Source organism: Polyodon spathula, chromosome 21, assembly GCF_017654505.1.
Source record: "Polyodon spathula isolate WHYD16114869_AA chromosome 21, ASM1765450v1, whole genome shotgun sequence".
Taxonomy (NCBI): domain Eukaryota; kingdom Metazoa; phylum Chordata; class Actinopteri; order Acipenseriformes; family Polyodontidae; genus Polyodon; species Polyodon spathula.
Window position 1 is genome coordinate 6,107,055 of NC_054554.1, and position 26,638 is coordinate 6,133,692.

Sequence of the window (26,638 nt, forward strand, 5' to 3'; positions counted from 1 at the left end):
CCTCTTATGGTCATACATGGACACATTTGCAGACTGCATCATTTGCTTCATTGGTCTGAAGCGGATGTTGTTTTTCTAGGGTTGGCGATAAAGTTTTCGCTGTAATGGGGCTTTCAGAACCGATTTGTAAAAATATTTATAATGCAGCTTGCATTCTTCTTCTTCTCGTTTCTTGTGTTTATGTTTAGCTCCCTCTGAAAGAGACATCGTTTACTGCATTCAAGAAAAATCAGAATGGAATGTACTTGTGTAGCCGCACAAAAGTGAGAGAGACAGTAAGTTCCAGATAAGCCAGTCTGATTTTGTCTGAACACAATTTTCTGCCTTGGTTCCATATCTGTGGGCCCTAGGCAGGTGCCTATAGTTTGTCTGTGCTTTAATTGGGCCCTAGTCAGACCTCCGCATTGTTTAACTATTGTACAAAGAGATCACGTCCATCTGCACTGGCATCATGCCAGTAAGGGCAGTGTTGTCTGTTACAGTATTGTCTTTTACATTTTTACCAATTAAAGCAACCTGTTTCACAATCTAGAGGTATAGCAGAGTATGCAAGAGTGTTTAACATCTGACAGCATCTCTCTTTTTCTTTTTTTTTTTTACCTGGCCTAATTCTCCACTTCACCGGCTGCATATTGTACTGACACCAGGGGCAGCTTGTGGTTTCAAAAGCCTATGAGACATCTTCTCTCTGTCTCATAGAGAGACTAATCATCTAATTAGTATACTGTATATGTTAACATACCCCCCTGTGGGTTTTGTTCAGTCATTAAGTATGTATAAGACTGAAGAGTTGCTTGGATGTATAAGTGTTGCATTATTTATTATTGAGTATGGTCTACTTAGGTCTCTCTCTGTATTAGTGCTACACTATTGAGATGTACCTGTGCTGGCCCTGTGGGCACAAAGTGAAATAAATAAATACATTAAAAAAAAAAAGTTATTTTGTGCGCAGACCACTACACATCTAGGGTTACTGCTTGAGGTCTGGGTTTGGGTTAAGGCTTTATCTTTTGAAGTTATTGTTCGGTGTTTAGCAGAAGCATGGTCACAATAAATAGATCATGCACACACATCTTTAATCATCCCGTAAGAATTGCCCGAGAGGACTTTTACAAACATGATGAAAGGCTCATTCACATCACAGCCCTGCCTGGTGTGGATAACTGAAGTCAGACTTCAGCACAAAACTGATTAATCACTGGCCTTAAAAAAAGCCCACAGCACTTGTCAGGTAATATCTATCAATATGGGATGCATCAAGCTTACCTGGAGATAACCACTTCTCTCTCATATAAAAACCTTCACTAAGATTGTATCCACACAGGAGAATGTCAATTGACTGACAGTCTACACCCTTAAACCAATGTAATTTATTTAAACATATCTTGTATTTTATGTACCAGCTAGGTATCCAATAGAAAACTAGGAAATACATGAGCCATCTCACGAACATGTGGTGGAATGTTTCTTTAGTATTACTACATACAATACTGAGTGTGTTATAGTCATGGATGCGTCATACGTCACTATACTTTGTTATACGTTATGCTTCCATTGTGCTTCAGTACACTCTGTGTTATAATCACAGCTCAATCTGTAAGGGCAGTGTTTTCTGTCAGCTGTTTTGTGCCATGGATGGCCAAGTGATGGAGATGCCTGGTTGCAGCTGGAATCTGAGATTGATCAATACAGAAGACCCATAGGGGTTTTGTATTTACACAACACAAAATAAAAGCCTTCACTTGACTAGACTGGAGAACACGTTATGTTTACACAGGTTACCAAGAGGAATGAGGAAAGAGTGTGTGTGTGTGTGTGTTGAGGGGGTGGGGGTATGGGTATGGAGCAGTGTCTTGGAAGCATAGAGAATCTTCTTGCTTTGTTGTTTGACGCCTGAAAACCCCCAAGGAGATGTAACATCTCTAGCCACTATAACCACTTTTACAGAGGAAAATAAAACGGTCAAGGAAGCACTGCATTAGGGAGGCTATTGCAGAAATGTTAAAGGGCTATAATTCTCCAGCTTCAGACAGAGAGACCCTCAGTCTCTTATCCCTTTGGAGCTTCACTTTTCAAATCAATCACTTTTATTTAGCTGCATTTTTTTCTATTGGATGTTTCTTTATTGTTTTTAATGGCAGTTTGGACTGGACATATAAATATCAGTGAGCACTATCTAATGTTTTCCTACAGTTCACACCCTGGAGGAGATCTTAGTCATACAGTATCTGTGTGGCATTGTAAAATAAGCAGGCCTGTAGCTTTGTAAAGGGCATATGCTTTTGGACTAACTGTACAATTTCAGTAGCATAATGCTAATGCCTTCTGAATTAGTGTCATGTTTTCAACCGGTTAATGATTGCATTCATCATTAAAGCAGTGGAAACCAATGTGAGTTTGAATGGCCATAAAGGAAGTGATTAGATAGTAGGAAGCAGCAGCAGCATCATTTAACCCAAAGTGCTGTCTTGACGTATAGGCAAAACAAGATATTTTTTTAAACCAGAGATATGTTTACAAAGCGTTGTGCTGAAGAAGAAAATATGAGTTTTCACAGCATACAATGAGTGTGGTACCAGTTTTTGTCTAAGTACCCACAACTGCTTTGGTAGTTGTTATAAATGGTTTTAAATACAGCAATTATTTAGAAATTGTCACTGTCAGCTTGGCAGGAGCACAGAAGGCCATTTGTCTGGCTATACGAGACAATTAATGTCACTGTAAGCAAAGGATGCATCTGCAGATAAGAATGCCATTTCAATGAGAAAAAAAACAGCTGGGCCTATCTACCTGAAAACAGGTGCACACAGATCCTTGCCAAAAAACACTCCTTAAAATAGCTGCTGTATACAAAGGGGTTTCAAATTATGCAAAATTGCATTTTTTTATGCAAATTTGTCAGAATTATAAAATAACTGTTAAATCCTCCTTATTTTAAGTGGAGTGGTTTATAATTGACCGTTTATCCGAAACACACAAATAGATTGTATCTGATACAATGTTTGGGGCCTCCCTCCAGTGATCACTAAATCAGACCTAATAGGCTGAGAGGAAATCAGGCCTGGGAAGTCATTTGTTAAAGTCATCACCCTGTCTGTAGACAGCAGCCGTTCATTTCCCAGCTGGCTAAGTGTCAAATAGTGTTCAATTCCAGGAAAGCTTGCAGCATATACCAGTGTGCAGCAAAACAAAACCTACTTAAATTATTAACTGTTATGACTGTTAAATCTTTAAATGCTCAAAAGCGCTGCACACCAAAAAGGCAAACGATGACTAATACTTAAACGGATAGTGCTACAGAAAGTGCATACAATCTGGATCAGTTTATGTTGAAGCTTACATTATTTAAAAGGAAACAAGAATACAAGGAGCACACTGCTACTAAAGCTCAATCTAACCTGGTTTTCTACTTGGATCAGGTCTGGTGTGCTACTAAAGATATCTAAACCTGATTATCCAACCCATGATCATGCATTGTTTCTGGAATGGCACACATTTAACATGACTGCACCTTCTTTTGAAACATGCATTTAGTAGCTAGAAATTTATTTTTAAGTGGTCTCAAATGTCATTGTACTTGCTACTTTACTTTTCCCTTACTAAGCTGAGGTGTTGGTAATTATTCTGAAAGGCTGTTGGTTATTTTGCCTTGACCTGGCTTTGAGCTGTTGTGAGCTTGTCTCCTAAGTGCTGGGATGGAACTGTTCTTATTCTGTTCAAATCATGTGACAATGTATCTCTTCCAGCCCTGCCTACTCTACCTTTTTATATAGAGAGGCTGGCAAAGTTGTGACATTGTCACATGATTTGAGTGGCATGAGGAATGATCACTTAGAATTCTCAAGACAAGTTCAAATCAGCTCAAAGCCAGGAAAAATCTGATTTAGTGAAACTTTCATTAGTCCTATCTGCAATAGCAACCACAAGTTAATCAATATTATTGCACTACTTTTAGTTTATCACACTGCTCCATATGAAACCATTGCTATAGAGCATACTGTGGGTTTAATCATTAAGTAGAGTGAACCCCGACTTTTATTAAAACTTTGTGATACTGCTGTGTTTTGGTTACCAATTCTCTTACATTCAACATGACATAACTGTGAGAGACCATAGACATTTTATGACTAGCATTGTAATACACCACTGTTACACTTCAGCCTGTTTTATATAGTCCTGAAATGCCTATTCACCATTGCAGATCATTATTAATTTTACTGGAACAATTCACTGGCACATTGTCTCCTGCTCCTACAGTCATCAGTACAATTCCTGTGTAATGAATGACTGCTCTGTGTGCCTTTGCTTTTATGTATATTACTTTTTCTGTAATATCAACTATATGAGGCACAGTGTTACAACTCACATTACAGCTACAGCAGTTGTACAATGTGCTCAGATCTCAACTGAGCCCCAGCCTTACTGTGCGATCCTTGCAGGCAAAGCACCAAAACACCTCTTCTCTGCCTCTCCAGTTGAAAAATAAAATCAATGGCATTCTATTTTACTACCAGGTACATGGATGCCAGAACTTTATTGTTTTTGGCAATATCACAAACAGTATAAAAACCATATTACATGGTAGGGGTCTGTTACAGATTCTAAGTTAGGAGTATTTCAGCTGGTCAGAGCATTTCACAGACATTTAAAAAAAAAAAAAGTGGGGCCTTAAAAGCCTATCTGGATTAATACAGTCAAAAACCATCAATATTTAGATCCACCACTGTTTAGATCATTAAAATAGACCCATGTGTGTGTACTGTGTGATTGACTATAATCAGAGGCACTTAATGTAAAGTGTAATCAGAGATTGTATTGATGGCCTTTTGCTCCAAAACACAAATACACACTTTAGATTACAGGGCATAAATAGAAGTGCAATAATACTGCTGACAGTTTAAAACCAGCAATATTGTATTCCTGTCATAACATCTCTGCTGACAGCGAGTTTAAAAGCAGCAATCGTCTATTTCTATCAGTCAGGAAAACTCTTAGAAAAGCAGGTAAAGACAAGGTCAGACACCACCCCCCAAATTACCGACCTGTGTAATCGTAAATCTCGAAAAACTACTCACTTCTAAATCTTTTGTAGTCATTTTTGTATTACTTTAGTATAAATACATGTTAATTTGGATTCATATGTTGTTTTTTTCTGACTTTATGTGAATGAAAAGACACAAAAGTGCCCATTTTCTCATTGGAAATAGTGATATTTTGAAATTTACCTGTCCTGGTCACAAAAGCAAAGTTTGTGGGGAATAATAGCCATTTTCTATACTTTTGAGGCATAAGCAATTAGGAAATAACACTTACTACACAGGAACAAAAATTGTGTTACATAGTGTTGTCAACTTAACCTGGCACGACTTGGACGCAAGGGTGTCCGACAACTAACAAAAATATCTTTTGAGATCCAAAAGGATGAAAGTGTAGAAGAATACGTGTGCCTCGCATATAACGAGCTAACAAACTCACCTCAAGATCCGGCTTCAGTCTCGATCACAGCTGCTCTCCTTACCTCCTAGTGTCATTTGAAACTCTGCCCATCATCACAGCTTGTACTCAGTCCTTTAGTTTCTAGTGAAATGGCACTTTCAATGCCGAAATTCACAATAAACGAACATGTGCAATTTATTTTTAATAAGCGAACAATTAATTAAATTTTACATTGTGGATGTATACACAATAAAAGTTTCTGGTTTTGCCTTCATTTAAATATGTTTTAACTATTTTAATTATTTTTCTTCCCACATATGACAGGTAACCGTGTTATAAGCAGTATAAACCACTTCAGGCAGTGCGGTTCTGATGATATATATTACTTCTGGGGTGGCTAGGTTGGCTGAATCCTCGGGCCTTATTACCACCCCAGGTATATATCATGGGAACCGCATGGCCTGTCGTGGTTTATACCCAACATATATATCATTTTATTAACACATTTATTTTTTTGCTTTCATGTTTCATTTTCAAAGGGACCCAAAAAGACTTCCAAGTGGTTTCTGGTTTTATTTTTTTAATTATTAAATGTAAAACAAACAAAAAAAAATTCTTAAAGCAGTTTTTGAAGCTTTTTGAAGTGGAAACCACAGCACTGTATTTCAGCGCACATGGTCCCATACTGAGACATGCTCCTTAGACTGAACTGAAAATTGGTAAACCTTCGAAAGTTGGGAAGTAAATTTCAATCTAACAGGTTTTAGGCTACTACTTTAGTTGTGAGACTTTTAGAACTATTGGTTCTATTTAAAATGGACACTAATTAGACATATAAGTCATTGTAAAGCTGCATGGTCATTATGCAGTTTCTTATCATTTTACTATGCATTTACCATTATACTTTACTAACATATGTTTCGCTGTTCTTTTTGCATGGTAAACATTTACTGTAGATGCCATTTATTTTACCGTTTCGTGTGTGCAATAGCAAATAGAGTGATTATAAATCACACAAATTCTGTATTATTATTATTATTATTATTATTTATTATTATTATTATTATTATTATTGATACACAGAGTTTTTCTGTAAGACTAAATAAAAAAGGTACACTCAATGTAGAAGTGATGATTTTAAATATTCAATATTATTATTTGCCCCTAAAACAAAAAAGAATGTTCTTGACACAAAGGAGGTCATTTGAACCATATGGAAGAGTCCAATGAAATATTCTTCATTAAGCCTTTAGCTCACTGCTGTCTGCTATACTGCTTTCCAGTGACCTAGGGATCTGACAGCAGTCTATGTTCTAACCCATTCAGTACATCACTCACTCTGTGGCATGAGAAGCCTCGCTGGCAGATAGTGTAGGATACCTTGCGAATTAATTAATTACTCCTGAAATGTTAACAAGGTCACATCAATCGGCAGCCAGAAAATGTTAACAAGGTCGAACCATGCCATCAAAATACTTTTGTCAATGCTGTCACCTGGATGACTTTTTAATTGCTTTGTGTAACATATAAATACTGCAGTGGTACACACAAAAAAATCAATTGAAAAAAATGAATGTTGTAGACTCCCAGCACACATTCTTGCATGACTAATAACATCCTTGACTTTCACTTGGGTAGATTTGTGTCTTACTCGGTCCAGGAAGCAAATAAGCAGCTGACTTATTTCCCAAGCTGATACTATGCATTTACAATGGTTTAGCTTACCTTCTTGTGCTTTATCTTACTTGCCTTGCTTTAAAATACTTGCACTATAAATTATACTGTGCTGTATTACTCATTGCAATGATTTTACTGTTAAAAAACTGGCCATGCACTAGAGGGGCCCTTGTATTCAATGTGAGTGAGATCCATGCTTCTGCAACATGTGTGGCAAAAGAAAGCATTGAGACAACAGCAAGAACTTTGTGAGCCAGAGCTAGTTTATCCTCAGCTGGAAATGAGACCTTTGTGGAAACATGTGCTCTGCGTGTGTGGCTGAATCTAAAGTAAACTCACTCAGGAACTCCCCCCCCCGCCCCTCCTCCCCCCCACTGATGTGGTTGGATGGTCGTCTGGAGAATGGGAGGCTTCATGATGCATTCGACTAGACTGAGGACTTTTTCAAGGACAAAGGAAACTGCTGCTTTTGCTTAAGTTGCTGTTGTGCTAATTGTGTGTGGATCGGCTGTTCTGTGAAACATGTATTTGTATTTTCTTCTTTCTGGTTAAGCCAGCTTTAAACTCAGTAAATAGCTGAAATGTAATTATTTTCCTTTTTGTTTTAATTTCTACATCATTCTGTAGATCAACTTGGGGACCCTTGCCTCTTCCAGCTAGCCCCAACCATCCCCCTCTCCATGAGAGAAGGAAACCTTTGAAACACTCCCTGTACATGATCTGAACCCAGTCACCCGAAAGAAAGACACTGTTGGTTCCTTTATGTTTTTGTAGGTCATTTCTGGCTCAGAAGGCAACTTGCTTTTCGTAGGATGACAAGGTCAGAGGTTAAAATTCTGGATAGGAATTAATACACACTTAAACTCTCTACCAACCACAGGTAAAAGTACAGCTGGAATACAACTAAATAGCCTAGACATTAGCATTACTCACAAAAACACAGATAATATGTTTACTGACTAGCAGGTGGTAAGGACTATTATACAATGCAGGTGTAAAGTGTTAGGAATGTCAGAATCTGTATAATATACAGTTAGGTATTGATTCCCCTGAGAAATGCATGCAATCATTGCTCATTTTAATTAGTGTTTTATACTGAGATGGAAGCATCAAGTTTCCTGGTCCATAACACTATAGGGTGCCATGTGTAAAAAAAAGCTTTAATATTTGCATATTTTCGGATGAGCCAATTAAATCGCGTGAAAGCACAAAGCAGGTGGAGCTCATCTGCATACAAACTCCAGATTTAGTTGGCCAGTTAAATATTTAGTTTGTTAACACTAGAAGCGCCTAGATTTCAGACTACATACAACCTCCACATCCACAAAAATATAATATAACGTATGCAACGTGAAAGCGCTTTGAGTGAAACAGAGTTCAAAAGCTCTGTCTGTCGGTTCAGCGTTCTATTACAGCTTTCCTAGAACAATCTACGCAGAAAACAGGCTTTACAACTGTACCAGTGCATTTGCCACAGACTGCCTTTTCACAATGGACGCAGACATCAGAAGTTCTGTTTTTATTACCTGGCTGAAGGTTGAGGTGCATTTGCCAGCCAGCTTTCGTGTCTCTTATCAAAATGTTTCTGCCGTAGCTCCAGGGCTAGCTGCAAAATGAAGTCCCTCCGAGTGATTGTATTGCCGGTGCACTCCTTGTACAAAACCAAAGCGTTGATGGCTGCCAGGTCCAAAACATTATAAAAAAAAAAAACATCCACAGGCCACCTGCGAGTACCTACCACCTTTGACAGAATACAGCCGTGCCATGTGATTCAGTATATCCACAACGTACTTCGTTGCGTTGTAGAATGAAACATGTCTGGCTTTCATTTAGCATCAGTCCCAATGGTCACTGACTTGTGCAGAAAGCTTAGAATAAGCACTTTTTTGTTTGTTTGTTTGTTTGTTTGTTTTACACCTCTACACACTGAGGGTGGCACAGCCATTCTGCTTGAGGAGTGAAGTGACGTGGAGTGCAGGGGGACAGTTACAAACTTGCGAGCTGATTCAGAGGACAGGCAAAGTAGCGCAGCTATATCACACTATATTGTGATTCAGTGTGTATATTTTGTGACAACTGCTATTATTTATTATTATTATTATTATTATTATTATTATTATTATTATTATTATTATTATTATTGTTGTTGTTGTTGTTGTTGTTGTTAATAATAATAATAATAATAATAATAATAATAATAATAATAAATATATGATATGTGTAGAATGACTTTCATTAGTGTTTCGACACTCGACCGGAAGATATAATAGTTCTTTCACAATGACTCTGATTGACAGCTATATTGTATTGATTTCAATATGCCGCTAAACTGAGGGTCTGGCAGTTGAAGAAGCAAGTGCTTATAACTTATTCATTTTTACAATTCTGCAGCTGAAACACTGTATGTGTATTTAATTCAAATATTTAATAACACTTAAGAATGCACATGCACGAGATATTCACATATGCAGAGACAAAGCTGTTCAGAAAGCGACTATGGTGGTGCTAGTGTTAAGCGATGTAATATTTACTTAAATATTTAGCTAAATGTTAAATCTAGTCAAGAGATTTAAAATTTAGTTAAATATTTAGCTAAAAGTTAATTAAGCCTATTCAGAGAGCTAATTGATTGAATGAGAAACATAAACCAGGGAAAATTGTTCAGATAAAAATGTGTTCAATAAGATAGGACTGAGGGTGTCGCTGATATGTACACAGTTAAGGCTCTAAGTTGAAGGATCCAGGAATGCACGTTCTCTTTAAAGAAGCAGTAACGGCCCCCAAGTCAAGAACTAATGCATTATGACAAAGAAAGCCTCGTCAACTGAATAAAGAGAGCTTCTGTGCCACCAAGCAGAGGCACAAGAGTCTTGCTCTTAAATGTGCTAAGGACAAAGCACTTTAATGCATTGAGCCCAGACTGTGTAAACATTGCTTAATGCATAGAGCCTTTTAAAATATTTCATTTCACAGGACCAGGAGGAGAAATGTGCTAGATAATGACAATTTACCTCATAGCAGGTCACTTTGAGCGGTATATAGTCTTAGGAAACAAAACAATTTACCTCCCTGTCATTTTTATTAACCTCATGGCTACAAACATGCCTTAAAAATTCAGCTGTGTTTACATGAGCAGTGTCTTAAAATGGCTAGAAATGCCACAGAGCTTTTTGTGGGCCTGCTGTGTTTACTTTACTGGAGCTAAGTGATGGACAGATTCAGGCCCAAACAACAGCAGGGAACAACCTCCAGATTGGCTTGGCTAAAATCACTCTAAAGCCCAACTCATTCAACAGCTATTCTTAAACTTTGCATTATGGGGCAGACTACTTCTGGTATATAAATGCTTGAAGCTATGCCTTTCTCTTAAGGTGAATCTAGAATAAACTACAGTAAGGGCCTTATTTTTAAAGTTTAAGAACAGATCTAAAGAATATTACCTTATAAGTATCTACACAGAAAACAAAGAGCAGGATCTTGATGGGAATTATAACTGAAGTTGGAAAATACTGTGATAATTGTTGCAATAAGTAATGCATACAATTGCAATGCTGGTAAAATGCTAGTTACCCTACAAATATAGGATACATTGCAGTAGTTATTCTATGATGTGTTTATATTCTCAGAGAAAGAGTAGAGAGCATTCTAGTAGCTAAACAAGGGTCAACAACATACTAAATCATTCAATCCTTATTACCTTGGTGTGAGAAATCTTGGAATTCTGCAGGAATGAGTCTTACTTGCATACATGGACACAAAAAGCAGATGGATTCATAAATATTATATAAAGTATAAATATAAATATATCTATAAAGTTATCAAAGCCTCATTTAAAATTAGTGATGCAGGCTGTTGTGAATATTTACAAGTTCAATAAATGTACCAATATGCAAAAGGACAAGTGGTTGTTTGCAATTCCCATTTTTATTTATGTGCGCTGGAACCCATCATTGTGACACAGAAGGTTACTAGTTTGAAACCGGCCCAGGGAGAATACAGAACAAAACAGTACAAATCGACCCTTTAAAGCCCCCGTGGCATATTTGCCTGTCTTTAGGCACTGTTCAGAGAGGAAATTCAAGAGAAAGGTCAGGACAAACAAGTTTGTTTTTAGTCTAGTTTTGGAGAGCTAAAGATAAACTGACTCAGATATTTCTAAGCAAGGATTTTCAGTTGAAGGACATCCCTTAACAAATTGTTCTGTGGTACACCATGGGAAAAGATGTATACAGTGTATTAAAGCATAAAGGAGGCTTGACAAAGCATATCCAAACGTGGTAAGCCATAGGAAAACTTGTTATAAGCCTTGAAAAGTATTAGTTTAAGCAAAGGCAAAAGATCATGAAATCAGAAAATGAATGTGCAACATTTTGAAGTGTGCAAAGAGTCTACAAGCAGTCATATTCTGTATGCTTCAGGATACGGTTTTGGCTTTGTGCATTTGCATACTAAACAGGTACCTTTTCTTAAAATAAATATCTTTAAGAATGGATTGGATGTGCACAGACACACCTTCTTCCAAATCCCACCCTCACCACTGTTTTAAAATATTGACAATGACTTGAACATAAACTAGTTTTTTTTTAAGTTTATGTAAATCTTCAAACATATCATTTAAGAAAAATCATTCCCATGTGTATTTTGATTAGGCTTTCCTGAGCCTAGGGTTTGGATTATGGTAAATGAATGGAAATTATACCACAGGAATTCCCTGTGAAAGATCGCTAGCATTGTGATGGAAATTTACTGAGCAGTTTACTCTCTGTTTTGAAGCTGAGGGACACTTTTAAAAGGCGGAGCTTATGGGGTCACATAGGCAATGCCTGAATCAAGGCTGCAAAGTGTTAGTTGTTCACAAAAAGCATATAGTATATCCATGTGGCCTGGTTCAGCCAGGTCCAGACAGACACAGTGGAGATCCCCTAGTTACACTATCAGTACACCTCAGGCCTTACCTAAGTACCACATATCCTGCCTAAGCATGTGGTTGTCATTTTTTAACCAAACCAGATTTAATCCATTGGAAAAGGTCCATTGTGCCGCCTAGCTGTTTATTTCAAAGATATTGTAAAATAAATTATTTGTGATGTTTTAGTAATATTAAAGTGAGACTGGCAATTTTGGATTTATTTCACCATACATAAATTGGGTTAAAGAATGTTTAAAAAAAAAAAAAAAAAGCACTTGGAGTGGAATATGGGAATTGCTATATTTGGAATGTGAATCCCTCCCACAGAGGCGATCCTAAGCAAGCACTTCAGTAACATTAAAAACACTGGCTCCATGTTCAGAGAACTAAAACATACTGAAAAGGGAATGGCATGAACCCTCAGGAGAAGCTCATATTGAAATAATACAGAGTACTATTGGGTTTCACAGCGCATGTCGAAAACCAGGAAGAAAGCAATCATTGGCAGCCTATTTAGTTGCCACTGAGGTCAATTATTGAAGAAAGGAAGGCACTGTTCAGGTTTTAAAGATAACAGAAATTATATTATCACCTGGGCACGGAGACTGATGTTGTTTAATCAGCTGAACAAATCCTCATTGTATAACTAATTACCACCCAATGTTCAGCTCCAGCACAGAGGAAATGAACTTGATATGGAAAGTACAAAAATCACCATTTAAATGAAGCAGCTGTGCTCATCATTACAATGGAAAAAAATTACTAGAAGACACATAATGCATGTTTTTCATTTTTAACAGTTTTTATGGTCAGTTTAAACAGAGGATGATTTTTTTCCCCCAATAATTTCCCCCAATAAAGTTGTATTTGTCGTTTTATGCCATGCTCGTTGAAACATTTACTGTATATACAACAGTCCAGTCAATCAGCATATCCCGTGCAGCGTTTCAGCATTCGCTAAATAGAGATTTCTGCAGGGTTTAGATATTCTTAGCTTTAAAACAAACTGGGTCAAATTAGCCTACTTCAACTATACTCTTCATTGATTGGAGATGTGCATCTGTGCAGGCTCTGATGCATATCCATTTGTATGATCTCTTAGAAACAAAGCAGCACTGAGCAAACTGGCAGGATGATGCAGAGTTTTACTTGATCAGATTTGTGATACCAGTACGGGCTAAGCCTGACACTTACATTTACAATGTTCTCCCATTACTGCAACCCTAGTTCATAGACAGCCCGCTTGAGATTTCTGAAGGTCACATTCTGAAAGATTGTCATTAAAATATATAGAGTAAGCTTGGATTTTGTGTGGTTGTGTTAAACTCACAATTGCTACTGGTAAACCCAGTGGCGTCACTAGGATTTTGAGATCAGAGTGGCAAAGAACCCCAGTTTTAACCACTGTAATTGCATAGAGTGGAAACGTAATGTATTCAGAATCAAGCATCCGTATGTTGCTTCCACATGGAATACTGAGTAACAACACACAATTACAAACAGATCATTTATAACAACCAAGACAGTAAACACAAGGTGCCAAAAATATGTTTCTCAATTATTTCTCCATTCCCACTTCTCAGATATGTATTTGTTTGACAAACATTTGGATTACAAACAATTTTACTTAATGTTTTGCCAATATGTGTGTTTTTATTTAAAATATTGACAGTAAATTAAAGACTAAGTATTACCTCACTGGCTAAAATAATCTTTAGTGGTAATGTAGTCATGTTGAGAAAAAACTGTATTTTCACAAAAAGAATGTATGAATGTAGTTTTTGATCTACAGTTATAAGAACTACATTAACTATACCACACTAGTATTTTTTATTACATTTTTAACTGAGAAAAAAATCACAGTAAAGAAAACCAATTTCATTAAAACAGCAGGCATTTAAGCTGAGAGGAATTATAGATATAATTATGGTAAGATCTAGGTACATGTGTTTTTTAGGCATGTGCTAAAACCGTACATTTGCAGAACATATTCTAGTTATGTGCCAATATATTATCTTGATAGCCTGGTAAAATTTCTAAGCTGGTAAAAAAAAAAGTTTCCTCCCATGACTGTTCCAGAACTAACAAATAAGTAATGAGGTTCGTGTCAGAGATGTTGTGGATTGCTTGCACAGAACATTTCGTTTAAAACCATGTGGCGCTCCAAAACTGACATGAGAATATGTTTCACATTAGAAGTGGCTTGCAGCTTGTGAGTTTTGCCAGCAAAAGCCTGCTTTATTTTTAGTGAATGCCACACCCTTTTTTTCCCCCTCTCTCTACTGTCTTTTAATAGTTGATGAATGCCATGTTTGTGAAAGGATTAACATCAATGAAGGCTGGAGTTTTCTTATTAGGTACTCAAAGATATATCTACAACATGGGCCAAGCTACAAATAGAGAAATAATTTAGAGACACAGGGGGCCTGATTTTAAAGACACGGTAAAACTCAAACTTGGTGCAGTGTTTTAGGTTTGGGATGGATTGCACCGCCCCCTTGATGTTTTGAGATTGAGGGAGATTGAGGGAGACTGAGCTGAGCGCTAGCAGAATTCAGTTACTGCTGACCAATGAATAAAAATTGAGAGGCAGAAGCTGCTAGCAAATAAGGAACAACTGACATTCCCTATCAGAAAATGATAGCCCTAGCATTTGCCTTTGCTGTTCTTTATTGCCTTTGCACCAGTTGTTAATGAAGTATTTCTAATATTTACATTCATTGAACAGTTTTGGCATATGTGACTGCAGTGTTTTCGTTATATTCGTAAACATTAATTATTTGTAATAAGAGCTTATTTAAGATTTATATGGTAACTGTGATTTAGAACCTGGCTTTATTAACTTTAATGCTGCTGTGAAAAATAAAGATTTGCATGAAGCATTTTATTTATTTTTTTAAACATAGGCCTACACCTCATACTTCATAATTTCTAGAAGTCATTTAGTCCTATGTGTTATAAATTTGACTATGCCCTAATTAAGTCTCAACCCTGACATACAAGGAAAAGGTTCATTTAAATATTACATTATGTGGAATAAATTGCCAACCACAGGTATGAAATATGGGTTTTATATTATTTAAGAAAACTGTTTATATTTTTTTAGAAACCTAACATGCAAATAGGGCCACACATGCTACCCACTGACACTAACACAGATGGAAAAAGATGGGGCAAAGTGTGTCACTAAATGCACATCACAGGTCAAAGGCATTTCTTCCTGTTAGCGTTTTGCCCTAGCATTAGAAGTCCATTATTATTATTATTATTATTATTATTATTATTATTATTATTTTATTTATTTATTTATTTATTTATTTATTTATTTATTTATTTATTAGCAGACACCCTTATCCAGGACGACTTACAATTGTTACAAAATATCACACTACAAAGTATTGCATTATAAAATATCACAATACGGAATATCATAATACAGATAGGAGCAGATATGAAAGTACAATAAGATCAAATGAAAGTAAGTGCAACATAAAGAATACAGTAAATTAATTAGATGTAAGAGCAAGTCTGACTAAGAGCGTTAAAACATATAGTAAATATGTGCTTATATGAGTAAAGTCTAGTAAGAACATGTATTAAGTATGATAAATGGATGAGAATGATTTCAAATAAGAGCAATTACAAAAACATGAGTACAGTTACCTATAAGTGTAAAATAAAATACAAGATACAGTAAGTAGTTATAGTTAGGAGCAGTAGATAAGTGCAGCAAGGTATGGAACAGTTCAGTGCAAGTATACGCTGTTGCAAGTTCTGCTACAATTGGGTGCCATAAAGTCCAATCAGACCCATGGTTATTTGTGATGTAATTAAGGTGTATTAAGTTATTTTCCTATTCAATGCACGCAATGCCTCACAAATGCACTGTTTACAGTATAGAACAACTCTGCTATTTTTGTTTATTTCTTGTGATTCCCGTATGTATGTTTCAGTGAGTGGAATATCTGTTCAGTATGCTATAGAATGGGTAGCATCAATTAGTAGTGGGTATAATTATTAACGTTCATACAGAGAGGGCATCAGTACCTGCATGTGTTCTGTGGTTTTGGATACTCAATCAATCATTTAACTGTCTGAAGGTGCAGTTGTTAATTAATTAAATGCTTAATTACCTTTTAATTACATCACTTTCAGTGATTATAAATGCTTTTTCCAAACTAAAAATGGTTTAATAAAGAAAAGTCTTGTTAACCATGTAGTGTACTTGTTTATTAGAATACAGTGCAATCCTCTATGCATTAGATACATTGATTTAGGATTAGAATGAAAGCATTACCAACCGAGGACGGGAGCTCCCAGGGGGCGATGCTCAACTGGGGGAGGGCTAGGTCAGCCAGGGTGTCCTCAGCTAACCGTCCACAAGCAACCCCTGTGGTCTGGCCGGTCACCTGCAGGCTTGCCTGTAATCCTCCGATGCTGTCGCTCTGGGCGGCTGCACGATGAGTCTGCAGTGTGTAAAGAAGCAGGCGGCTGATGACCTGTGTTCGTCTTCACCCCTTCCGAGTCAGTGCTAGGGTGGTCGTGGTGGGCTGAACCTAAAAATAACTGGACATTACTAAATTAGGGAGAAAACAATTATATAGCAGGGGTGTGGCTAGGCAATCTGACTGCTGGATAAAAAAGCACATTGTTTGTCAGTAGTGTCAGGGAAAACAAATAATGCTATTTACAGACGGCATTGAAACTCAAAGTGACAGACAATACAGCAATTGCCTGCCGCATTCATTCCCTAACAACCAACCTGTTCCTCTAAACTCCAATTTCTAACCACAGTAAAGCCTGTTATATTTTATATGAAATGTCACAAAGCCTCAATATCAGCAGCAAGAATCATAAAACGGAATGCCTAAAAATGTGTCATGGGACACCTTAAGCGCTAGGCTTTTTTTTTTTTTTTTCCCCCAAGAAATTACAATCCTATTTTTTTCTCACTCCTCTCTTTATCTATACTTTCCTTGTCAAAGCAAAGAGACAACCAAAAAAGAGCTGACTTCAATTCCATTCCTGTCCTCTTTGTTTGGATGCTACAAGAGAGATCCCTCAGTGAGGAACAGCAGTAAGAAGTCAATATTGCATTTTGAAAGGTGATGCTTTAATCAAATAACATTTGTAGTACTCCCACATACTCTTTCACGGTACAAGCCTTATTACAGATGTGATTCTATTGAACAGGCGACCCTGAAAATAACTGATAAACAGATAAGCCTGAGGTAATACTATTACACCTTTCGTCTCCCATTGCTTCAGGTCATAACAGATTTTCTGTATCCATTGCAGATACTGATCAATGACTTTTGCTTGGACTGTGCTTCCCAGACATAAGGCTAGCTTTTAAAAATACACGTGTTGTCTAATTCGTATCAGGTTTTGCTTGAGCAGGTCAAACCAGGCACTTTTAAAACGTGGAATTAAGAACACTAACATGGTTCAGATACAACGATTCTCCTTAGATTTGAATGTGACCTCTGTAACTAGTGCCTGAGCCTTCTCATGGTCTTAAACAAAGTGGTTCATCTGAGCCTAACTGAACTCAAGGCATCATCCAGATGAAGGCCTTGACATGAGGCAGGATAAATGGCATTCAGACACATTCTCAGAATGTAGATTAAAATACTTTGTGGATCCTATAAGTGATAATTCCAGAAAGAAATATACAGCTATGGCCAACAGTTTTGCATCACCCTATAGAATTAAATAATTTTGCTTCATAAAGTCAAATGAAATCTTTTGAATAATGTTACGTTAGCATAATGAATTGCATATCAATATTAGGCTGTGTGGTCCGGTGTTGACAACTTCTTTTCCCGAACATTTGCAGGGGGGGGGGGGGGGGGGGTGGGGGGGGGGGGGGGGGTTCAAATCCCGGCAAAGTAGTAACCACACTGGAGTCGTCAAGTGAATTGGTGGAGGAGCACGAGAACAGAAAGCCCACTCTGCAACAACATTCACTGACGTCGACTATGTGATCAAGTGTTGTGGGATCAGAACGAAATACTTGAGATTGAACTTAGGACCATGACTTTATGAAGGTCAGGTTAACCACATCAAAGAAAATTATGTACGACAATTTGTTATGATAGAGATATATATCTATATATTATATATATATATATATATATATATATATGTGTGTGTTTTAATTATGTCTCAATCCTAAAATTCTAGGTGATGCAAAACTTTTGGCCATAGCTGTAGGTTACTTTAACTCTCTGACCAATTATATTATTGAACACTTTGTTGTAATGGACTTTTTTTTTAAAGGCATAAAAAAACAGGTAAAAGTGATAAAATAAATCCAGGTGGTCTCAATCCAGTTATACAGTATCACAAATTAGAAATATATGCAAGAGAATAATAGCAAAGCTATATGCTATCACAGTCTTGGTGTTGATAAAGCAGGTGATACTAAATGTTATCAATATGACATCTCAATTACATTTACCGTCAATCTAACAGTAATGCAATTATCTTGCATACAAGCAGTACAAGAACATGTGTGATATATGGTAATGCTATTCATGAAGAATTAATATTGCAATTAGGGTTAAACAGAAACAAAAGTGAAATACATGACTGTCACTGCAAATGTGTCAGTGTGCCGCTTGTGAAATTCATAGGCATATTTATGTTATTTAATTTGTAATTTCTAGTTTAGAAACACAGTTTCATGTATATCACCAATGTTTAAATCATTAAAATAGAACTGCCCTTAAATTTAACATATTTTTACAGTGCTACAGTTTCTCATAGAATGTATATTCTTCAGCCAAAGCTATTCAGATGGGTGTGGACAGCATATTAGAATGTCAGGCCAAAAAGATCAACGTTCTCTAATGTCAGAAGGTAAAAGGTTAACGTAGACAGCAGAACAATTCCCAGGAAACACAATGAATACATTTAAAAAGAAATAGATAATATGTGACCTACTGTTAAGGGCGAACATGTTGTTTTAATCTTTCTGTCTAAACAAAGACGAACAAGGATATAACAACACACTCCTGTCTATACCAGAAACTGAGTTACAGCCTGATAAGTAACACTACCCATGGGACTGGGGTTAGCCAGAGCAGTCTGACTGGTTACATGATATTCACGTGGGTCCTTTTGGGACTGGGCCTTGCCAGCCTGCAACCTTTTTTTTCTCATGACCTTTCACGTCACTCAGAGTAATTCTACAACCCCTTCCCAGTGCCAACAGTAGAATTTACTGAGCCCTGAGGCAAGACTGTGAAGTGGACCCTGCCTCACAACCACTCCCCACCCCCCTCCCACCTACCCCCTCCACAAATAAAAAAGAAAAAAAAACATCCACAGCACAACAAAAAACAACCTTTTGAAAATAAGTACATCAGCAGCAAAATCTGAATTGGTCAAAAACATTATTTTTTTATGCTTCAATAAAACACATCCTAACGTTATTTTAAGATGTCTGTGAACAAGACAGTAATCAGTCAAGTAACAGTATATCCAAACATTTAAATAAATCTATTATGTAACAAGATTACAGAACAGAAAATAGGAGACACTTTTTTACACAGAGAATTGTGAGGGTCTGGAATCAACTCCCCAGTAATGTTGTTGAAGCTGACACCCTGGGATCCTTCAAGAAGCTGCTTGATGAGATTTTGGGATCAATAAGCTACTAACAACCAAACGAGCAAGATGGGCCGAATGGCCTCCTCTCGTTTGTAAACTTTCTTATGTTCTTATGTTCTTAAGATTAATCAATTTGATTAATTACTCAATTTAGTTAATATTGAAACATATTAATGGCTTCAAATTAGTCACAAAATGCATTAATCATAGGCAACGCATGGATGTTATCAAGTCCAAACAAAAGTTAGTATGAAAACGTTTCTATAAAAAAAAAAAAAACACATCTACATCTCAAAACTTAGCGTACAGTACAAATGTATTAATTACAACTCATAAGCAGAAACATAATTCTATGAACACACTTAACAAATGAATATCCTAGCATGTCTTTTTTTTTTTTAAAACTGACTTTTTGCCATCTGTTTGTTAAGGCGGAATTTTATGAAGCTGACACACTGGCACACGTTCAACTTGTTCGATGTGGAAATGGAACAGGTTTATAGCTTTTTTACTAAATCATTTAGTAATAAATAATTTAATTCCATAGCTTTTCTAGCATCATGGCTGACAGCGATTTGGGGATGCTGTTTGTGCAATTTTTTTTTTTTTTTTTCAGACAAAATTCCAAGCAATAGTTGTATCATATGTAATAAATTATAACATTAATATTATGGACAAATATATATAAAAAATATTGCTATACAGACAGTACAGACCATCGTAAATCAAGGTTACGTTTATTGTATTTTGCCAGTGTTGCATGTGCAGTTGTGTAATTAATCTTCCTATTAGAAATAGCAGTACAGCTATGGCAAAAAGTTTTGCATCTCCCTATATAATTAAACAAATTTGCCTCATAGTCGATCGAAGCCTGCTGAATAATGTTACGTTAACATATTGAATTACAATCATACCACTTTGTAGTTTTCCATACTTAACAAAAAACTGACAATTAAAAAATGTGACATTTCGAAATCCAACATGAAATACTGTTCTAAAATTTTGCTGCCTTCCAGTATGCTTTTGTGATATCATTCTGTAGTTTCTTTGATTATGTGTTAAATAAAACATCTAAATGATATTTATCTGTTTATATACTGTATATATGTATATACTGGGCTGTTTGACTGAACAACATGTTCCACAACAACAAGGTGGAACGGTTTCACCAAATCAGGTTGTTCAGTTCTGTTCGGTCTCACAAAATTACGCCTTTAGGATCACATCTCACAACAGAGCAATCACATGACTTTAACACTGACCTATTGGCAGAGCGCTTTGCTGCGTCCCGCCTCCATTTAAAATATATGTCAGCTGTGATTTGTGAATTTGAGTTTCGATTGACAGTCCACCAATACTACCTTGCTGCGGTTTCTTTTTCTAATCGCAGTAGATTAGACGGCGCCTCTAGATTTTTTACTAGTCTAGTCATTAAAGTGGCTCAGAAAATTAAAAAAGCATTGACATTGATCAGTGCTGCGCCCCCCAAAGGCTGGGCCTGGGCGCAGTTGTACCCCTTGCACCGCACCACCCACCCCACCCCCCCACCCCCCAAAGCGGTCCGCTGCCCCTCCCACACACTGTTTTAACAATGTCAGCATAGAGATTGGATTTGGATGAGATATGATTTAATTTATTCTGAAATTAATTACAGCTAACTCATTAGGGAATTGCTTTTTTATCAATGACCGTAACATATAGCATAGCAATTCTTGGTCATAATGCTCTAACCATTAGGCAATTAGCATTACATAGTAACTACTTAATTACTGATATATAACATTAAATATATAGTGGAACCATTTGTGCTTGTTTTCAGATTATTCCCTCGAAGACAGAAGAAATACATAAACACACAGATTATTACCAAGTGGTGCTAAAATAGTTATGTAATAGTTAATATAAACTATACTTGCTACAGTCATTTTTATTTGTCATTCTGAGATCTCATAATATTCCCCTAAAAAGGTGTTTTAGAGGTCTGGTTTGGACGGGATCATGAGATTAAACTGTAGGGTAAGAAACCCCAGTGGTTTCCTCCCTTAGAGGGTTTTTTTTCTTTTTCACATTCATGTAGTCTCACTTAGCTGTAGAAGTTCCAAGTTGCTTAAACTTATTATTTGGAGCCATCATATTTCTATACAAACTGTGGTAGCTGAATTTTGTACACTAAGTCCCAAGAGGCAAGTAAATTGGTCCAAGGTAATTGTACCAATACATTTCACGAACTTAACTTAAAAGGGTTTGCAATCAATATACAATTATTTGTTGCCATAGAGAAAATGATCAATGGACACTAGATACTAAAAAGTTAAACCCATATTCTATCTGTCCCTCTAGTCAACTATTTGAATTGCATCAGATTGCTTGCTAGGACTTTAAATACATGGACATATTGAATATAATTAGTTTTTATATTCAGTTGTTCTAAGCAAATGGCAAACATTGTAATGTAATTGCTTAGAGTTTGGATCTTGCTATCAAACCTGCTGTGTTGAGCTTGGTAAGGCAGCAGGAATGTAAAATAACTGCCATGGGACCACTAAAAGCACAGGCAACTTGTTAAAGGTTTTTTAAAATCTGTTTTATGATTAAATAGAGTTTTTGTTAAGGAAGCCAAGTGAAGCCTAGAATGGTTTCATGAACATGAAACGTTTTTCTATTCATGAAAAGATGTTAGTCCAAACTTTAAACAATTAATTAAACATCTAAGTAGTGATAAAGCATTCAAAGGACACCATTAATACCAGAAACTACAAAAATCATTTAGGGCTACTGGGTGTTTATGTAATTGATTCTCTGGACATATAAATTTAAAAGACAATACACCCTTTCCCATTAAAATAAATGACTGAATGTGGGCTAAACTGCTCCTTGAGCTATCATGCAAGTCAGGCGTGCTTCAGATTTGCAGTCTTGCTAAAGTGTCTGCTGCTCTAGGTAACTTTGGGGGAAGAGTGTCGAACTGGATCAACAGTACAAGTAAGTGTACAGTGTGCCTGAAGACAGTAGACCTTGGGTCTCTAAGGCCTGTGTAGTGATTTCTGCATGAGGTATTAATTATGTTATTAATTATACATTTTACATTATGTGTATGTGTGTGTCTTTTATAGTTAAGTTGTTTTTAATCATTATGTTTAAATTGAGTGTGAATATGTTTTTATAGTCATTTTAATGTGCTTATTAATTAAGTTGCTTTAATATGCTTTTATATTAAGTTTCTATACAGTATTGTGTAAGTTTCAAGTTCTTTCATTTCCCATTGGCAAAACCAGCTACGTGCAGTTTTGCATCGCCAAACACGACTCAAAGTCACAGATGAGTGTCTGAGCTAAACGCCAAAAGGCAAGTGACTAGCAGAGATAGTGTGAGATGGGGAGGGGAACTGAAAGTCAAGAGGGATGCGCCCTGCTAGGTATAACATGGTATGCAGACCCCCCCACCCCCCCACCCCCTTTCCCTCGCAGAGGGATTGTGCAATGATAGAGCAGAAACCCCTATCATTGGAAAAAAGAAAGACAAATGGGAGTGGAGTCAACAATTGTTTACAAAGGTGTAAATATCAAATCTTGTAAAAGTTTGTTTTTCTAATTGACTCCATGGATATCCATGCTTTCTGATACAAACAAGCGGGTGGTCCTTGGGAATTGGTCTATGGTTGTAATGTGGTTTTATTTTTATTAAACTCATTGGCAGAGCCTCCCTTTGGAATGGAGGCAGACGTTTCCAAACGTTATGCCTGCTGTTATCTATCTCACTGCATATCTTATGCCACTTGCTTGCTCAGATGTCGATATTATATTTTTATTCATGGCGTAGTCAGGCTGTCAGGTTTCACATATGCAGCAACAAAAAAAAGACAGAGTGCAAGGTTTTCAGATTTCTTTTCTAGGTGTTTATCATGCAGCCGATGTTGTAGTGGGTGCTGCTGGTGCTCAAATAAATGCAAAACTAGACTGATTGCACAGCTGGGCCTTGCAACTACATCCCCTCTGCACATTAAGCAAGGTCAGTAGTGCCCAGGCACCACATGGGGACGTTTTAAAATCAATATACTTACAGCAGGGGCACCTTACCCCAGATGCTCAATCTATCTGTTTATTTCTCATTTATTCTACAGTGTGACAGAGATAGATCCTTTCAGCTATGTATTTTTGACATTGTTTCTTTTTTGTGCTCTCTGAACAAAACGGACAAAGTTTGGAACATGCCAAAATGAAATAATCAAATATGCGTAACATAACCATTACTGAAGTCAAAACTGTGTAGAGTCGGATATGTGAGTGCTGACTGTAAATAGCAATTGTAGACTGCTCAATTCTCCAGTCTCCAGCACCCAGCAGCCAAGTGAAAGAGCTTTTGACTCCACTATCTTACAAAGACAAAGCACTCCCAAATGAGCCACCCCAGTAATCACTTCTTGTAAAGATGGCGCGGTCTGGAATATTACAGTTTTGCTATCCCTTAATTAATTATTTATGAAACTACATTTGTTGTGATCTCCTTTTTTCATTACCATGGATCAAAACTACTGCCGCTTGCTTGTATTTCTCACCAAACATTTGAACAACATTAAAACTAAAATGTTGTATTTATATGTTCCATTTTTCTTGGTTTCCTTCCAGATTCCTATAGACCAGGGTCTCCAACCTTGGTCCTGGAGAGCTACTGTGGCTGCTGGTTTTTATTTCAACCAATCTCTCAGTGACTTAATTGAACCAATTATTGGCTTCATTAGTCAAGATAACAGGTGTCCCAGACCTTTAGCCACTGATGATGTAAACACACCTATAAAACCTGCTGAATAGGGGCTCTCCAGGACAAGGGTTGGAGACCCCTGCTGTAGTCATATTTCAAAATACCTCACTTTGTAGCAAAACTGCAGTCCCATTTTGCAGTGCCTGAGACTGCTGATTTGTAACACTGGATATTCATGATTTGTACCATATTAAGTAAATGCATGTCCCAGGGTTAACAATACAATCAGGCTCAATGTAATCACATTTGAATGTTTTGCATGGAATAACCCCATCCTAGTTTGTGACATTAAGCGACCAATGAAGCTACACCCTTACTCTCCCAAATATTGCTGTCACCGGGCCAAACCTCATGGAGACTGAACATTGCAGGTCTAGTTTAATGTGATAGAGTTTGATGGTATCAGTATGTAATGCCATTAATGGAACAGTCTTTGTGTTAAAATCTTAGTCTTTTGGACCACAATAACTCAGAAAAAAAGTTAGAGAAATCCTCTGAATCACTTTGCAGTGTCAAGGTATGCTGTATGATGGCCTGGACAGAAGAAATAAGGAAAGCCTCTCATTAAACAATATCTACAGTAAAAATGTTCTCCTTTTAATGAGCTTAAAACCAGACATCTTTTTTTGCATACAGACTATTCTGAGGCTTCAGAAAACATGGTTAATTCAATTGTCAACTGTCAAGGAAGACAAAAAATGTATAAATGACTGGGTACTTGTACACAGGGCCTTGGAATTTTAGATTATTGTGATCTGTGGCAAAAGAATGGAGTTATTCAGTTTACCTAACCTGCAGATAGTATCGCAGTAGCACGTTTAATAGTGTCATAGAAATGTGTTTTTTTTTTTTTTTTTTTTTTTATCTTCCTGTTTTTGGGACTATAAAAAATGTAACGGAGATAACTGAATACATATAGCTTGCTATGCATAGTTCAATTTTGTGACAAATTGCACATAGGTATGTTGAATGTGTATTTGTTACAAATGTCATTTCAATGAATGATGTTCAAACGAACCAAAAATCCTGAGGTTTAAAACGTGGTGGTGAGCCAAGTTTGGTGTTTAGGATTTAGTTTTAAAATAAGACCAACACAGCCTTTAAAAACTTGATTTTGACCTGTCTAATCAGATTGTGCTAAATGGATATGGGAGGGTAACCCGAAGTCTAAGGTCAGGCTTTAATCAGAGCACATCTATTTTCTGGAAAATGATTGTAATAATTAGACTTGTTATACCCACAGTACTGTAATTAGTGAGAAGGCATTACCCAAGACAGCATGTTGAAAACACATTTTAGTACTTGGGGAGGAAACTTTTATTCAGAAGCAGTTTGAGAATACAAGGGTTGGAAGAGAAATATCCTGAAAACACTGGAAGAGAAGTTCAATTTTTAGAATAAGTGTATTTCACTTCAGCCGCACAGCACAACCAGCAATTTAACAATGACGACTTGCAATAAATGATTGGGTAATTCTTTGCAATTTCGCAGAAAGACAGATCGTGAAGAAATGTTTGATTTTATTTGTGATTGAAGGGGGGAAAGAGTAATTTAAACACTTTCTTTGAAGGTATCATTCGAAGTGGAATATTGATAATAAGATGGAAGTTAAAGCAAAGTTATGGAAAATGCAGCAAATGAACATGTTTAGGGTCAAGCAGACTTCTTGAATTTATATATTTTTTTATGCTATTATTAAATCATGTGCTTATCGTTTCTCATACATACACAATGTGTTATCTAATGCATATGTGTTTTAAATATACTTCCATAACTTTCATTTGTGTGTCTACATCTGCCCTTAGTGTAAAAGTAATGCAACTGAATCTTCACCAAATGCTAGGCTAGATAAACACAATTATTTCAGAGCTCTTATCGACACTGCTTCTGCTTTATCTTGAATTCATGTGCATTGCATTTTCATTTTTGTACAGCAGACCACATAGCATAAACGTCGATGTTACTTTAATATCTTTATACAGTGGCAAGTGACATTATCAAGAGACATTCTTTGGTTATATTTTATTATTGTCATATATTTATCAAAACACAAACTTGTGCAATGTCACCATGAACTCGATGCCCACACTCAAAGGAACGTGTGATAAGGAACACTGAAAGTTTCCTCTATTAATTTTTTTTTTGGTAGTACCTTGTTTTTTTTTAATGAACAGTAGAAAATATAACAACGAAAACATCAGTATGCATGTATGTATTCACTATTACAAGTTACATGCATAT